Raw genomic sequence first — 12,461 nt, forward strand, 5'->3', positions numbered from 1 at the left:
AGTACCAAGTTAGATCAACCACTGGTCTGACTTGGTTTAGGGCAGCTTCCTCTGTTCTACCCTAGGATGAGGTCCAAGAGCAAAGACCAAGGGTGGTGCTTAGCTTTGATCTCTGGTGTAATGGGGGCTGAGAACCTGAGAACTGAGGTATTACAGAGAGCAGCACAAAATGGATTTGTTGAGTGTATTTACCTAGTCTCTGCTGCTTGGGTGTTAAAGGTAAAGGGACCCCTGACCATTAGGTCCAGTCGTGACCAACTCTGGGTTGCGGCGCTCATCTCGCTTTATTGGCTGAGGGAGCTGGTGTACAGCTTCCGGGTCATGTGGCCAGCGAACCAGAGCAGCGCACAGAAATGCCATTTACCTTCCCGCCGGAGAGGTCCCTATTTATCTACTTGCACTTTCACGTGCTTTCGAACTGCTAGGTTGGCAGGAGCAGAGACTGAGGATGGGAGCAAACCCCGTCACGGGGATTTGAACCGCTGACCTTCTGATCAGCAAATCCTAGGCTCTGTGGTTTAACCCACAGCGCCACCCGCGTCCCGCTGCTTGGGTGTTAGGAACTGGAAAATATGTAGGCCATGCTGTTCACAACAAGCAGGTACAGTGTGGGCAGGTTGTGGGGTGAGAAACTGAGGGTAGACTGGCGAGCAAACTGGGGGCATCATGGTGGCAAAGGGAGGCACAACTCAGAACTTGCTGTCTTGAGGGAAACTGAGAAGAGAATTACCCTTGGCACACAGACAGCCTCGCTGATCCACAAAGTACATTGCTGAAGCTGCCCGAAGCTTCCTTTGTTGCCCTGACAAAAGAAGTATTCAGACAACAACACAAACCCCTGAGGGAAGGAAGCCCTGGAGGTTGGAGGACTCTTGCTGTCAAACATTCTACTTTCTTACAAACATAGGAAGCTGCCTTATGCCATATCAGACCGCTGGTGCATCTAGCTCGGTATTTTAGACAATATTGTAGAAAGTGGCTCACCAGGATTACAGATACAGGACATTCCCAAACCCTACCTCAAGAGGCTGGGGGTTGAACCCAAAAAGCAGATACTGTCCCATTGAGGCATGGCCTTTCTCCTTCTTGTAGGATTAGTGTCACTGAAGGTTATCACAAAATAAGTAAATAAATATGAGCAGTTTGTTAATCCATTAATACAGCAAGGCATCAAATTGCAATACAGTGGTACCTCAGGTTAAGTACTTAATTCGTTCCGGAGGTCCGTACTTAACCTGAAACTGTTCTTAACCTGAAGCACCACTTTAGCTAATGGGACCTCCTGCTGCTGCTGTGCTGCCGGAGCCCGATTTCTGTTCTTATCCTGAAGCAAAGTTCTTAAGCTGAAGCAGTATTTCTGGGTTAGCGGAGTGTGTAACCTGAAGTGTATGTAACCTGAAGCGTATGTAACCCGAGGTACCACTGTACAGTAATACCTCCGTGAACGTCTGCCTCGTCTAGCGTCCATTACGGCGAATGTCCACAGCAAAGCCAGAAGTACCGGAATGGGTTATTCTGGGTTTGCCACTCGCACATGCACAGAAGTGCTAAATCATGCTTCGCGCATGCACAGAAGTGCAAACCGCTCTGTGTGCGTGCACAGATGCGGCACTTTGCCCTACGTCCTTTTCGGCTAGCGGCCGGGGCTCCGGAATGGATCCCAGTCGCAAAACAAGGTACGACTGTACTGAATGCTGCTAATAGACACCTTTAAAAGCTGTCACAGAAACTTAAAATATTTGAAAACTAAAGTAATCCATTAACACAGGAGAGCAATACAGCTAGATTTCATCTGTTGGCAGTAGGTAAAAGCCCACAGTAAAACATTTACATATCCATTAGTCTCTATATAAAGCGTTGCAAATAGGTAATATCATTTTTAATGCTTTTAAGACCAAACTGGGGGAGGGGGAGGGGGGATTAATACCTGCCTGAATCCAGAAGCTTTGTTTTTATTGCTCGAGAAACAATCATATCTTTCATGATTGAAAACAAAAGCAAGAAAGTTTATGTAACTTTTATAAAGGGAGCGTTCTGGGAACTGTAAGGGAGATGGTGAATGAACAATAGAAAAAGGTTATCAGAACATGGCTGAAGACATTGTGTTGATTGAGAATAAATATAAGTAAGCTTACCTACTTACTAGTCAGCCCCCTGGCCTCACCTGTAAAGCAAGAAACTGAGCCACAAAGCAGGAGTTGTAGGAAATGGGCAACTTCTCTTAAAGAAGCCTTATTACCTTGCAAAGCTTATTTCTTTTCTCATCTCAGTTCCACTCTATGGAATCCATTTCTGCTTTCTTGACAACTTCTCCCCTCTCTTTTCTTAACCCCTCCCCCCTCTGTCCGGTGCCCATTTTGGGGGTCATTGCTTTTCCATTTTTATCACATGGTCTTCAACATGTGTTGTTGTTGTTTAGTCGTTTAGTCGTGTCCGACTCTTCGTGACCCCATGGACCAGAGCACGCCAGGCACTCCTGTCTTCCACTGCCTCCAGCAGTTTGGTCAAACTCAGGCTGGTAGCTTCGAGAACACTGTCCAACCATCTCGTCCTCTGTCGTCCCCTTCTCCTTGTGCCCTCCATCTTTCCCAACATCAGGGTCTTTTCCAGGGAGTCTTCGCTTCTCATGAGGTGGCCAAAGTATTGGAGCCTCAGATTCACGATCTGTCCTTCCAGTGAGCACTCAGGTCAGGGCTGATTTCCTTAAGAATGGATAGGTTTGATCTTCTTGCAGTCCATGGGACTCTCAAGAGTCTCCTCCAGCACCATGTGACACCATGGTTAAAACATCTGCACTAGCTGCCCATCTACTACCAGGCCAGGTTGAAGACCCTCTAGTTAATTTACAAAGCCTGGAACAACTTAGGTCACCTGACCCCTTATATCCCAGGTTCATCACATCATGGAGCTCATCTACAGGTGCATCATTAATCGTACCCCAGGTTGGTAATGCTCCTCTGATAGCATCAAGAAACTGAGCTTTTAGTGCCATTGGCCCATTATTGTGGAACACTCTGTCAACAGAGATTCAGCAGTAATACTGTATTTTGTTTTAACTTTCAAGAGTCTGCTGAAAACATTTCTATGCCACCCTGCTTGTTCAGGCAATTAAGAAAATACCTCTCCAGAAAATCTTGGCTGATCTCTATTTTTCAATTTCTACATGGTTTTATTCAGTGGTGGTTTTTTCTGGGGAAAAGGTAGGGGAACTCATTATGAGGTTGGTTGGTTGGTTGGTTGCGGGCCCAGTCAGTGCCACCCCCACCCTGGCACTGGATAAATGTAAGATGTGATTAAGAAACTCAAGCAGACCATGAGCTGGATTAGAAATGGCCATAACTTTATTGAGTACAGATAATAGTGGATTTTTGGCCCAGGCATTGGGTGTATATCTGTTTCCACCGACACAAAATTAATTATTTAATTTAAAAAAGGTAAAAGAACTCAGTTCCCTCGAGTTCCAGCTAAAAAACCAACCTGATTTTATTCTATATATGTTTGGTTGTTGTAAACTGCTTTGATAATTTTGAAATGAAAATCAGTATACACATTTTTAAAACAAATCGTAAATAAATAAATAAAAGAGCAAGTCACTGTGATAATATTTGTTACCTGTTCACTGATTTTCAAGTGAAGGACTGCACCCCTCCAGCTGCCTGTAGCAGATCTCAACCATAGGTTGCAGAGAATGGATCCCACCTCTTCCAATGGGGATCACATTTGTAACATATCAGGTTTTGAGGTAATTTCCTTGGCTTATAGCAACATTTTATTGCTTCTGACCAGACTACACCACAGCAAATGAAACCTGGATTTCTTATACTGTATTATCAGGCACAGTATCTGAAAATACTGTAAATTTATTCCTGGAACTGGTAAGACATTTGCATGGGGACAAGTGCAACATCCCCGAGGATGTCAGCAAAATTGCTTTAACTCAGCTGAGTGTAGAATAGGACCAGCTGCCCTGCTAGGAAAAAACAACAGTAGATACCATTTCCTGCGTGTGCTTGAGCAAATGATGATAGATGATCCTGTATTTTGTTTCTTAGCATACCATCTTCTCTGAGTTCAGCTAAACAAATGGAAATTGGATGCCTCTGCCTACAGAATATTTTATTTATCCCCAGTTTTCTCTTGCATACTGTGGACAAATAGGTATAAATATTTCAAGTCATTTCAGCTGTGACCATGCAAGGGGATTTTGTATCCCGCAAGGTAGATTAGGCCCACAGCAATCCTGCAAGGTAGAGGAGGCTGAGACCGTGGCGTTGCAAGGACCACATAGCTTTCAGGATGAGTGGGAATTTGAACTTGGATTTAACTATACTCAGCCCAGTGGAGCCTGGTGCCTTAGGGCAAATGGGGTGCTGCCCCACCAACCTCAGCCAGTCCCCACCTGCCTGCCTTCTTACATACAATCAGTCCAAGTGTAGTGGTTAAGAGCGGTAGTCTTGTAATCTGGGGAACCGGGTTTGATTCCCTGCTCCTCCACATGCAGCTGCTGAGTGACCTTGGGCCAGTCACACTTCTCTGAAGTCTCTCAGCCCCACTCACCTCACAGAGTGTTTGTTGTGGGGGAGGAAGGGAAAGGAGAATGTTAGCCGCTTTGAGACTCCTTTGGGTAGTAATAAAGCAGGGTATCAAATCCAAACTCCTCCTCCTCCTCTTCTTCTTCTTCTTCCTCCTCCTCCTCCTCCTCATCATCATCATCAGTCTCAGTGTTGCCCCTTGTAGAAATGAGCTGCAGGGTGGGAGTTGGGGTGGTGGGAATTGGTTGGCTCTGGCTTCGCCTGCTGCTTGGCTCCCTGCTAAGCATAATTGTTTAATTGTACACTGGAATGGAGAATAACTCTGGATGTGTCTGGATGTGTAAATTTCCACTCCAGCTAAATGCAAAGAGTTGCAGACAGCCTAACAAGTTAATGACTGACTGTATTGCCAATGTATCTCTGCAGTTCTGTCAACTGTTTGACTTAGATCACATAAAAAAAATGAGTTTCAGCTCTATGCACATGTTAATCTGTGGGCATCCATTTTGTGCAAGTTGTTCTCTCAACCCACCAAAGAGGATGGTGTGCTAATGACTCTCTCTCCAGGAGAAAACAGCCTCTAGGCCCACAGAGTCTTTGCAGAAAGAAAGAACTTTGTTTTCAGCTCTGGATAAAGTTATTTTCATATTTCTAAGATGTTATACCTGTGCTGGAACTAGCACAGGGTATTATGCAACTATATGGATGTAACATTATTTGTTTTGTGTCTGTTTTGGAGGAAGTTCTGTTAGCAAAGTTTTGGAATTCATTTTTTGACTGGACAATTTTTATTTCAAGAAGTGTCCATTTTTATTCATCTTATTGCTTCCAAATTAGAGCTAGTGTGGTACAGTGGTTAAGAGCGGTAGACTTGTAATCTGGTGAACCGGGTTCGTGTCCCCACTCCCCCACATGCAGCTGCTGGGTGACCTTGGGCTAGTCACACTTCTCTGAAGTCTCTCAGCCTCACTCACCTCACAGAGTGTTTGTTGTGGGGGAGGAAGGGAAAGGAGATTGTTAGCCGCTTTGAGACTCCTTCGGGTAGTGATAAAGCCGGATATCAAATCCAAACTCTTCTTCTTCTTCAATACTGATAAACTACAATACTCCTTGCCTGTTCCAATGAGCATCAGCCACCCGTAGTCTAACCCAAACCATATAAATTAAAACAATTCTTTAAAAAGATAGTTAAAAATGTTCTTCTTAAAAACCCTAAAAACTCCCTTAAAAGAATCAAGTCTTCAAAGAAATTATATGATCTAAGAAAGTCTTTATAGTCTTTCTTTTAAGGGAGTTCTTAGGTACATGCCTCCTAGTGACAGTAGATGTGACAATCATTCTATCAGTTTCTCTTTCTTTAGCCTGGTAGTAGAGGGGAAAAGATATCAGGATCAACCCTTCTTCAGGTAAAGGACCCCTGACAGTTAAGTCCAGTCGCAGACGACTTTGGGGTTGGGGTGCTCATCTCGCTTTACAGGCCAAGGGAGCCGGCATCTGTCCGCTCCGCAAACAGTTTTTCTGGGTCATGTGGCCAGCATGACTAAGCCGCTTCTGGCACAACGGAACACCGATACCAGAGCAGTACACGGAAACGCTGTTTACCTTCCCGCTGGAGTGGTACCTATTTATCTACTTGCACTTTTGGGGGTGCTTTCGAACTGCTAGGTTGGCAGGAGCTGAGCAGTGTTGCAGGGATTTGAACCGCCGACCTTCTGATCAGCAAGCCCTAGGCTTAGTGATTTAGACCACAGTGCCACCCACGTCCCATCTTCAGGTAGGGCTGGAAAATCTGGGTGTTTTTTTTCTTTCTGAAATCCAAGAGAGCTTCTGGAAGTCAGTGTGGACCAACGTTCTTCAATCTTAGGTCCCCAGATATTGTTGGATTCCATTTATCATCGTCCATGACTGTTGCCTAAATTGGCTGGGGATTATCAGAGTTGTAGTCCAGCAATACTATGTAGACAATACTGAAATTGATGGACCAATGGTTGGATATTTTTCATACTTAAAAAAAATAATACAGGTGAATTTTTAAAAATGACAACCCACAGCTGGATGTGGGGAAGCAGGTTGCTGCTGAAAAGGAAACTGGCATGAAAATGATGGTGCAAGAGCATTTCTGCCATGCATGCACCTCGGCTTGACTCACAATTTTTCGAATACATTTTTGCAGCTTCCAGAGCATACAATCTCATAAAAGAGAGTGAATCTAATTGACGAGATACCTCTCTTCCAGTCTGGTGAGCTGCAGATTACTAGGTGAAAAAATTGGTACAAAGGACCTTTAATAAATAGGTAATAAGAAGATATGGGGACAAAATATGAGATAACGGAAGGTACGTTTTCCTAGCACTGTATGTGACAATTTCATCATAAGTATTCAAATACTGTGCTATATCATCAGGTGGAAAAGAATTATGATATTTTTATCTCTCTTTTTTTACAAAACCACTTGCATTTTTGCACCACTCTCTGTTTTTACATATTTTAAGTTGCTGTTTTTGAATATTTTTGCATGGGGATTGTGCATTTGTGCAAATATATATGTTTGTGCGTCCATAAACTAAAAAGCCCATGATACAGTCTGAGTGCAATGTAATCACATGTGCTGGGGGAAAAAGTGATCTTTACTTAATGCAAAAAAGAAGATTACAATTGAATGTTCTGGTGCACAGCTGGAAAACACCAATATTTTTGCTGGTGAACATATTTTCCATGTAAATCCATTGTTTAAGTTCAGAAACGTTTAATTACTGTAATTACTAAACAGAGGAGGTGGTTTTTGAGTTGGTTTTATTTGTTTGTTTGTTTGTTTGTTTGTTTGTTTGTTTGTTTGTTTGTAATTTTGCACATGCCTAGTCTCCACATATCATGCAGATTCCCGAGAGAGGGCAAAATGTGTTGGGGGATGAATTGGGTAGTGGATGAAGGAAAAGGATAAGTAAAATTGTTAGCAAGAGGCACAAAACCCCTTTGTATTTCCTGCACAATATTTAATGGGTCATCAAGCAGTCTTTCCAGTAAATCACAGCAATTGTCCTACACTGGAGGAAACAGTTAATCTTCTGAGCTCCAAGAGATAGCTGTGTAGGATCGATTGGTGGGTTTATGGTGTCCATGAAGCTTTACTGTGGATTAAATGACAGAGCACCACAGTCTCTTAAATTTGCGGTCCAACCAAGATTGATCTGGTGACCTTCTTCATCTCAGCGTTCAGGTGTCACAGAGATGTGTGAGGACAGCGCCATTGCGTTCCCTTAACACACTGACTCGTAAGGACATATATAGAGTGGCTTTTATGGTTTCCCATACAACACTCACGCCTGCAAATCAGGTGTGTGCATATGGCAGTTACAAGCCTATACCCCACTTACCTGGGAGCAAGCTACACTGAACTCAATTGGACTTACTTCTGAGTAGATATGCATAGGATTATGCTGCCTGTAGAAGAATAAAGGGGTATGATCTACAATGGAGACATTTCACTGGGGAAATTCTATTTCATTTCAGAGGCATTCTACAAAGCAATGTGTTCGCATGTCAGGTTGTGTCTTATCAGAAGATTTCTGCGTTCTCCGTGTTTCAAATATTGTCCATGGGTGATGACAGAAGACTAGATTATGCTATCGCTAACAAATATATTTCCTTCTTTTGAGGCTTCCAGAAGGGATGCAAATATACGGACCGCCCCCCCCACACACACACACACAGCAGACACCAAAATGTGTCTTATTATCAAAAGAATCAGGATGAATTCTTCTATCCCCAGGACATTTGCAAACAAAATGTGTGTTATATAACTCAAAGTGTCAAACATTGAAACTGACTGTTTTAAGTAAAATGGTTCCTACCGCCAGAACACTGTTCATGTAAGCAATGGGATGTTTTACTCCAAATCGCCAGTAACACAAACTAATCTAAAAAAACTCTAGCTAAGTCTTGTCTGCTTCCATTGTTGAATGAAATTACTATGATTAAGTAAAAAGGTGGTTCAGGGTTCATATTCAGAAATACATATGGTAGCAATAATCCACAGCACCACATATAATTCCTTAACAATGTGCCCAAAGCAGGTAGCAACAGTAAGTGATAAGAGTTGTGAATTTTAAGCTTGTCTTAACTCAATGCGGGGGGGGGGGGATAGCATCTTGTTTTTAATCAGCAGCTATGCCCTGAAGCAAAGAAAAGGAGAAGCAGATAAGTTGAGTATGAAGGTGCCATTATCGCAATCATTCCTGATTATTACTGCACTTTTGAGGGGGAAAGAAACAATAAGTAGAGTTAATACTCAGAATTACCATGAAAAACCTATTTTGACAAAAGTAGAGGGCCAGCAAAGGTTACCGGTTCTCACAAGTGAATAGGGAAATTGCAGCAGGTAATGGGCGTAACAGATGATCCGAGCGCATTTAAGCAGATAAATGAGACAGAGCATTAAAATTTATAGCCTACCTAAAGCTGAGTTTCCTTAAGGAGGGAAGGAGCAAGAAAGGAAGAAGCTGGAACCACATTTCGAAGCTGTGAAGTAAATGGAGGGTACCAAAGGGCTGGTTAATCCTTAGTGCTATCTACTGGCTTGTGAGGAACTTAACACTGGTGCCTAATTGGGCCCGCAACGCCTAGGAAGACAGGCATGTATTTATTACACAGCTATTCACACATAGATACTTGTTTTTGCTCTCTTTCAGCAGGTGTGTCATTTGGCTTGACATCTGTTGTGGAACTCTCTTCTGCTTCGTTGGCCAGAAAGAAAAGTGGCTTCAAGAAAAACCACCCTGTGTACCTTCATAAGCTGGGCGGGGGGGGGCGTGGAACAGGCCTTAGAATCATAGAAAACCGCTGTATGCTGAGTCAGAGCATTGGACCACATAGCATAGCACTGTCTTCATTGACTGACAGCAGCTCTGCAGGGTTTCAGGTAAAGGGCACACCTACCAAAAGATGCCAGGGATTGTAGCAATGACAAACCTAGACAGTATCTTAAAAAGCAGAGACATCACCTTGCCAACAAAGGTCCATATAATTAAAGCTATGGTTTTCCCAGTAGTGATGTATGGAAGTGAGAGCTGGACCATAAAGAAGGCTGATCACCGAAGAATTGATGCTTTTGAATTATGGTGCTGGAGGAGACTCTTGAGAGTCCCCTGGACTGCAAGAAGATCAAACCTCTCCATTCTTAAGGAAATCAGCCCGGAGTGCTCACTGGAAGGACAGATCCTGAAGCTGAGACTCCAATACTTTGGCCATCTCATGAGAAGAGAAGCGTTCCTGGAAAAGACCCTGATGTTGGGAAAGACTGAGGGCACAAGGAGAAGGGGACGACAGAGGACGAGATGGTTGGACAGTGTTCTCGAAGTTACGAACATGAGTTTGACCAAACTGCGGGAGGCAGTGGAAGACAGGAGTGCCTGGCGTGCTTTGGTCCATGGGGTCATGAAGAGTCAGACATGACTAAATGACTAAACAACAACAACTTCTGTTTTCTGTGGCTGTACAGCTTTGGGTGAAGTCCATGTGTGAGTGTGTTGACTCGACCTTCCAACCTATGGAAATCCAACTTCTTAAACTGAACAGCAAAACAAGGTCAACTTCACTCATGCTGGTGCTTTATTTATGGTGATGAAACAACAAGCCGGGAGATTCTTGAGAGTGAGGGTTTGCATGGGCAGCATGGGTTTGGTCCTAGTCTTGGGCCATTTTAGGCCTTTGTTTCCCTTTGGCACATCTTAAGAAATGTCATCAAACTACACCTAAAATGTCTTGAAGCCATGGGTTGTAGCCAATGTGGCTCACCTGTGAGTGGAATAGACTTCCGCTTGCACAACAGGCCTTCACCTTCTCTCCCTGAAGGCCCATGTGTGCCCTCAAAATCTATTCCAGATGACTAGGGAATCATCCGAAACAGATTTTGGGAGGGTTTAGTTGTTTATTCTGAGTCAAGGTCTAAGCCAGCATAGATTCTGTTGCAAAACAACCACTACCACCCCAATGATGGTGGATTCTATCCCCTCAGCTGCCCCCGATGTAGGTCTATTCCAGCCAACTGCCTGTTTATTTTCCTTTGAACTTCATCTCTCTCCATCCCACTTTACAGGCAGTGTTCATTTTTCGCACGTCTGATTGATCTCTTAATCCCTTCCATCACCTGGCACATTGCTACATCTATAAGCCTCCCCATGGGCAGGGAGGGGGGACCTCCTTCTCTTTATCCATTCCAATGTCTCCTCCTCCTCCTCCTTTGGCGATCACTCATAGCTGAGTAAAATTTTCTTCCATGAACACGGTCTTATCAGTGAGTCCGTAAGTGACTGTGGAGGCCAATTCTGCATCCACACGTCCTTCCACAGTGGGGACATAGGTTTCCGGGCGGGAGTTGATCATGGTGAGGGTTTGCCAAACGTGCCCTCCTCTTAGCACTTTTCTCCCTTTCGCCCGGAGTTCGAGCATCATAGCAGGAAGGGAAGAAAAGTGTTTGGGACTACAATGCTCACTTCCTACTTAAAGTGAGCATTACTAATTGAAACAACCTGCTTCTTTGTAATGAAGGGTTCAGGTGCATTTAAATTGCATGTTTGGTTCCCTAAAGTAGAGCCACATGACCAAACACCAAGGCACCGCTGGTCTTTCCAACCATCAACAACTACACAACCTTTGCTCTCCAATAGACTGCAGTGCTGTCTAGTCTTTAATGAGAGGTGTAAATCCATACCATCAGCTGGGTCCTTTCAAGTGGCACATGCTTCAGTGAACTGTCCATCTGGAGCCACATTCCAAATCAATTCCCAACATAGTATCAGTCCCCCTGTTAACAGGTATGAAAACAGAAGCTGTGAAAGGAAGGATTCTGGCCACGACCAAGCTCATTTGCAATGCATCCCATAATTAAGAACTTTTAAAAAGAAAAACGAGGTAGGTTTTGTCAAATGTATTATTAAAGCATAATAGAGTCCCCCGAGTCCCAATTAGGAAACTGATTCAAAAGTGTTTGAGTTAAAAGAAACTGCAGGTAGGTAGCTCTGTTCACTCGGCCGTCTCAAATTAGCATATTGATGGGACAACGTTTCCAGCTGGGATGAAATGCAGAGTTTGGTCACGTGCCTCACTAGGCCAACGTGGTCTGAGTGCTCAGAGACCTCTGGAATTGAGTGATATTTGCAGCGCTACCTATAATTGTGAATAAATACAAAAAAAGAATGGTACACAGCTAAGAAACATTAATGTCTTAGGAACAAGGTTAGCCTGACATTGTTATATTCTTGCAACGAAATAAGGTCACCAACTGGAATGTTTTTGCCATGCGAGTACAGAGGTTTTTTTAAAAAAGCATAATCTGAGTCTTTTAAGGCCAAATATTGTTTAAATGCATTCATAGCCACTTCTATGAACATTTTAAATTGCAACTTGTTTATTTATATATTGGCATTGTTACTATAATTGTAAAATGTGTTTGAGAGCCCCTTACATTAAAATCCCATGTTCAATCCTTGGCATCTCCAGGTAGGGCTTGGAGATACCTTCCAAGTGTCCTTATTTTCCAGGGACAGCCCCAGATTTACAGAAGCTGTCCCAGTTTCCGATTTGATCCTGGAATGTTCCGCTTTTCCTTAGGACGTCCCAAGAGCTGGACCATAAAGAAGACTGATCGCCGAAGAATTGATGCTTTTGAATTATGGTGCTGGAGGAGACTCTTGAGAGTCCCATGGACTGCAAGAAGATCAAACCTATCCATTCTTAAGGAAATCAGCCCTGAGTGCTCACTGGAAGGACAGATCCTGAAGCTGAGACTCCAATACTTTGGCCACCTCATGAGAAGAGAAGACTCCCTGGAAAAGACCCTGATGTTGGGAAACATGGAGGGTACAAAGAGAAGGGGACGACAGAGGACGAGATGGTTGGACAGTGTTCTTGAAGCTACCATCATGAGTTTGA

This window comes from Podarcis vaucheri, assembly GCF_965113315.1.
Source record: "Podarcis vaucheri genome assembly, chromosome: 1".
In the NCBI taxonomy this organism is placed as follows: domain Eukaryota; kingdom Metazoa; phylum Chordata; class Lepidosauria; order Squamata; family Lacertidae; genus Podarcis; species Podarcis vaucheri.